The following is a 5,910-nucleotide window of genomic DNA, read 5'->3' as shown; positions in this document are numbered from 1 at the left end:
AAACTTACTTCAAACAAAGTCTGGACGGATGATTTTGTCAGAAAAGTTAGCATCTATAATACCTAAATAGCTCATCCCCACTATCCTATTTCTCTCGACATGCAGCCTATCCACATCAGCTGATCGCCACATCATCATTCTATAACCGGCTTACGGGTGGGACCAACCAAAGTTCAGCAGTGCAGAGATCACCACCTCAGCGATCAGTTACCAGTGTAGAGGAGAACCGAACGTTCGCTCGCTAGTGGTACAGAGTACAGAAGAGGACAACCACCTCGTGCGTGAACCCACCAAAGTAAAAAACACCAAGCTTTTCCGTAGTCATCTTTTCCCCAAATTTTCCCCACGCCGACGGTCGGAACCAAGGAGAGGCTCGCCGGCCTCCCCCGCCAGCGCCATTAAGGCTCGGAAGCAATCGCCCCCTCAGCCGATTTACTGGTCCAGGTCACCTCCGCCGCTGTCACGGCTGGCAGGGCTCCCGGCCAGTCTCCGTCATGACCACCGCCACCTCCGACGCTCCCCGGCCACAGGTGCGCATTAACTCACCTGTTGATTGACCTTCCCGCTACCACCCTATTGCCGCCGCTATCCTTTCGCCTCCACGACGTATGCTCTGCCGGCCACAAGTGCCCATGAAAAACTGAAACGGCCCAAGGCACTGCAGCATGCATGGCCTCTATAGATCGCCATTCATGGCCTCTATAGATCGCCCTCCATTACCCTACAAATGCGGAAAAATTGTTGCTGCATTCGCGTTTAAAAACCAGTCTATGCTGCCATCATCATCCACTCTGGACCGTCCTCTACTCTGGAAGTTGTACTCCCCCTAATATTAGCCACACTGATTTTTACCATCTCTGAGCTTATTTTTATGATTTTCTCAGATTGCAGGTTGGGTCGAAAGGTGCGCGATGATTCGCTTCATAGGACTACTGCTGCTTGGATTGATTTCGTTGTTACACAGGTCTTTTGCTAACCCCGTTTGTCCAGATTGTTCTTTGCTGCGACTTGCATATGCAAAAAGCATACAATGCTAATATGGAATATCAGGCTTTCACGTTTCATAGCACTTATTTCTTCTTCTCAACACAACTTTTCTCATCCGATAAAAAATCAGGGATGATTGGTTCCCATATTATTTTCTGTTTTGTGTGTGTTTATTGTACCATTGATTATATCCATTTCTAATAGGGATAATATGTTGATGCTAGAGTTTAAACTCTAAAATCGGACAAGGGCGGTGTGTTCAGGATGTGGTTGAGAGAATAGTAGTTGGCAGATACTGGATTACCTGACCAGAAAGAGTATCATGGAATTGGATACGGACTTCCCTCAGGTTTTTGCAATTTAGATTAGCAAATCACTTTTACTATGTACGGAACTGATCTGTTTCTTCTCATTTAGGATAGACGCAGTAGAAAAGATGTCGTCATGTTTATCCAGTATACTCCATCCCAAAATAAGCGTCTTTGATTTATTACAATTTTGTTGTGTTTTCAGTGCCGTGTGTCGTATTTTGATGTGCTAAAATGTTATGAAGCTACTAAATTTATCATTTAACATCCAGGAAAACTTATGCATGTGGATATCTTCATTCTACCATATCTTGGGTTGACAGGAAACAAGCTGTCACCCATGATTTTTAGCTTTGATGTGCCCTGACGTTCTGTAAGTAGCCTCTCTATCCTTCTCAAATTATTTTTCTTAAAGATCTCGATGTATACACAAGGTGCAATAAATTATCTTGCTTCTTTCCTGAAAAGTGTACTGAAGTCACTTTCTTATTTCATGCTTCCGATGGACAGATTTTTACCATTGCATGCTGGTTGGTAAAAAAAATTTGCTCAAGCAATTTCGAAGTGATGTGTTACTTGGTGCAGTCTAATCTGAACATTATTCTTATTTTCCTTTGTTACTGAAGGTTATTCCGTACACAGACACACACACACACGCAACTGTGAAGGTATATGTGTTTTTTGTTTTTGGACAAGTCATATACATGTTTGACTGATAATCATGATGCCTTGCTTCCTTTCTTTGCTGAAATTTTACAACAATGCCTCTACTAACCTCATTTCAATTGATGAGTACCATCTGTTTGTTTTTGTGTGTGTTAAATGGCATAGGAATTTCTCCCCTGGAGCTTTCCAGTTTAGAGAACTGAATTTGACACTCCAAATCATAAGACAACATTCAACATTACTAAGCAAGGGAACTTCAGAAAATATTTTCCTGTCCCTAGTAGAAACAGAACTGAAGATTACACCCTTCAGGTTAGATATGGACACTCCAAATCAGTAGACACCTTTTTTTCTTTTTGGTATTGCTTCCAAAATCATGATTACATTCATATCACAAAACAGTCAAAATGCTAAGCTAAATTGTACTACAACAACAACCTATCTACAACTATAGCCAGCAGCTACAACAGCTGAGCGCACATCACATGGACCTAGCCAAGTACGCTTACAGTGCAAGACAGTCTCGACGACATTGACAGAGCAAAAAATTGTTGTATTTTTCCCATCAATTGTTTTGTTCTATGGTTGTTCTGATGCTGAACATAAAATAAATGTATGCTTGCTGCTCATTATCAGGCTATGAGGCAGACAAAGCAACTACAAAAGAATGTATCCTAGCTACCTTCACCAATATGTGAATGCTTGCTGTTAATTTCATTGGAATGCAGGAATGGCTGACCGAGAGCAGTGTGCACATCTCTGAGGCCAAACGAGGCGTTGGAGTCGAGGATTTGACACAATTTGGATCGAATTACTGTTATCTATCCAACCGATCTTTCTCTCCTCGGGTCTTGGTAGTTTGTCCCTGAGATTGGTGTTCTATGCCTAAGAAAGTGGAATGGAGGGAGTAATGCCTTGAGGTCTTATTTATTATAATTATAGTCAATGTAGTTCCATTTTCATATTGTAGAGATGATATTCGTTGTGTTACCTTTGGCCTGTAGGGTATGTCAACCGGCTTTACCTATGGAACACTTAGTTTATTCCCAGTACTTTATCAGCAATCATTTTTGTTAAAAGTATCTGTACACCTACCACCACAGTGGCAAGAGTTCATTCTCTTAATAGGATACTCTTGCATTGCTATGAACTTGGCCTCAGACCAGATTTTATTGAACAATGTTGCATTTTATTGTTAGCATCCCACAATCCATTAAGTTATTTAGAAATTATCACTTATGCTATGTTCATTCAACCCTATCATTGCTAACAAGCATTTCCATGTTTAATGAAATGGTTTTTAAGCAAACATTCCCGCAGCAACGCGCGGGGTGTCATCTAGTATATCTCATGACTGTGCAGTGCAATTTTAGTGCCAGCTTTCAGTACATAAAACTTTGCAATTTCATTCCAAAAGCCAGTGCCAAAATATGAGTCACCACGTTCATCAAGTCTTACAGTAGTTGTAAATCCATGGTTTGTGCGCAGTATGACATTCGTGGAGCCTTGATGTATGTAACGGGAAAAATTGTGCACTACATAATCTATTGCATAGCAGGGATGTCCTGCAGAAAATGGTAGGGTTGTTAAAAAAATATGGTAACATGCAAATATGGGCCCAAATTGAAAGAATTGTACAACAGTTGAAACCAAAGGACAAAAGTCTATAATTAAACAGATAGGGTAAACATGATGTCATGGAAATATGAGAGTAATCGAAAGAACAATACATAATTAATTTGCCTAATATAGAAAGAAGAGGGAAAAAAAAATCCCCTTTGACGTATATGGTGCATGTGGCACCTTTTATCCAAATGTAGCAATATTTAGAATATGTTTAGGAAAGTAGGCCATGCCAACCGATTTAGGGTGAGATTGAACATACCACGCGTCCTCAAGTTATCTGGTACGATGAGATGGAACCGCCTGGCGGCGGTCGGCAAGTCCTGAAGTATCGGCGCACTGTACATTCTATGAATGAAAGAAAACCTTCGAATCAGCTCGAATAAAAATGAATTCACGGCGATTTTCGCCGGGTGATTAAAGGAGGCAGATGAACTCGGATAAGAGATGAGATAATATCTCGTTAAATTAGTTACCTTGTCGTCCATGAGAAAGAACCCTCAGTACGGCAGATTCCCCAACTGAGCGGAGCTGGGTCGACCGCGGCAGCGTCGAAAAAGTCGATGCGATAGGCGGCGGCAAGCGGAAGTGGCGGAATGCGGTGGGCTTTGCCGGCAGCCTGGCGGCGGCAGGTGTCGAGCTAAGTGTTTACCGCCGCGATAGGCGGTGCCATGGCATAGACGCGGAGGAGCTTGTGCAGGTGTGAATGGGGAACGTACCGGAGGGGCCGAGGTGGGTGGCGGGCGGGGTGAGGGTTTTTGTGGCATGGGGATGGTGAGGGTTTTGTTTTTTTATTTTCTAAATTGGGTGGTGAGGATTTTCTGTCCCACAAAGAATTTTGGGGGCGACGGTTTGCTAGAGCGAACCGTGTGTGATTGATGCAGCAGGCAAAATGATAGTCATTGCACACGGTTCCAATTTTGGGAACCGTGTGTGATTGACGTATTACCTCCGTCCTGGTTTATTGGTTCCCCGTTGTAATTTTTACTAAAATTTGGCGAAATATTTAACATACTCAAACATAGATAATAAGCGTACACGTACATAAGCATAGTTCAACCATAAGTACATAGTTCAACCGTCATTAAGCATACTCAAGCATACATAGTTCGATCCATCCCACATCTCATCTCACATGCGGCCGACACGATCCTGAAGCTTCTCCAGATACTCGGCGTACACGCCGTGCGCCACCTTACGAGAATACTTCTGCTTGAAGGAGCCAACGGCCCGTCCTCTTGCATGCGCAAGAACACTTAGATACGCGTCATGAATCTTGTGGTTGCAAAATGGGCATCCATAGCCGTCGTTCCAAGTCCTAATACGCCTGTTATGCATTCCCGCATAAAGCTTCCTCATGATTCGCCTCCTGTACCTTCTCTGGGCATCTTCATCCTCGCTGTCCACATCGTCAGACAACACCTATACATATAGTAAAACAAATTTGGCATCAAATCACTGATTACATGCCGTGAAGTAGGATTAGGAATTTATGGCTATTTATTTATACATATTCAGAGATTATGGTTCGATTTTTAAGCACAGTCGTCATTATTCAAAATCAATGTCAAGTCCTGGCTAGGAATTATTAGCACGAACACTAACCCTAGTCGGATTACTAGTAGAAATCATTTGCACAGATGAAACAACTAATCACTTATCACCTGTACCATTCAAACGATCAATACACTACACGGATCTAACGAAACTTACTCAGATTTTATGGATTGGGAGAACATAACCACATGATTTCTATTCCAAAAAGGGGAGGCAGGAGTAACCAGAGAAACCATATGATCTATTTAACACATAAATGAGTATAGATGACTAACCAGCTGTCCGTCGTCGCCGGAGTGGTCGTCGGAGTCGTCGCCGGAGTGGTCGTCGGATTCGGTGTGGAACTCTGCCTCCGGCTGTGGAAGCTCAACGCTGTCGACGATGTCAGGGTGCAGCGATAACTCGCCGGCGGTGACGGCAACCTCTGTCTTCATCTCCACACCGTGCTCCGGTGCTTTAGCAGCCCCGGCGTTGCCACTCCCTCCGATGGGGTGCTTCGGCGGCATCCTCATACACTGACGGCTTTGAGGACTGAGAGCGGCGTCGAGGTTGCAAGCGGAGAGAGAGGATTATGTGTGCGTAGCGAGGATGGGGGTGCGGCCGCTCGGGCGCACCATTAATATGGAGTAGTGGGAGTTGTGGGAGAGAGGCGGGCGGCGGTCAAACCGATGGCTCGCCTCCCGGTGAGCCTGCACACCGGACTGCTGGCATGCCTACCAAAATTTCACACAGCTACTCGCACGCCTCCCGATGACACTGTGCAGCGAGC

The 5,910-nt window shown here is 44.0% G+C and overlaps 1 long non-coding RNA gene across 1 annotated transcript; it reads left to right on the top strand.

The window, feature by feature from the left end:
* Positions 1–273: 273 nt before the first annotated feature.
* On the top strand, positions 274–3,028 carry LOC123120451 (uncharacterized). Its single transcript, XR_006459463.1, has 4 exons — positions 274–530; positions 885–964; positions 1,568–1,668; positions 1,806–3,028. It is a non-coding gene; the product is annotated as an uncharacterized lncRNA (long non-coding RNA).
* The last annotated feature ends 2,882 nt before the right edge of the window (positions 3,029–5,910 follow it).

This window comes from Triticum aestivum, chromosome 5D, assembly GCF_018294505.1.
Source record: "Triticum aestivum cultivar Chinese Spring chromosome 5D, IWGSC CS RefSeq v2.1, whole genome shotgun sequence".
NCBI classification, from domain to species: Eukaryota; Viridiplantae; Streptophyta; class Magnoliopsida; order Poales; family Poaceae; genus Triticum; species Triticum aestivum.
Note: the sequence above shows the minus strand (reverse complement) of the source record. Positions and strands in the feature narration are given on the sequence as shown.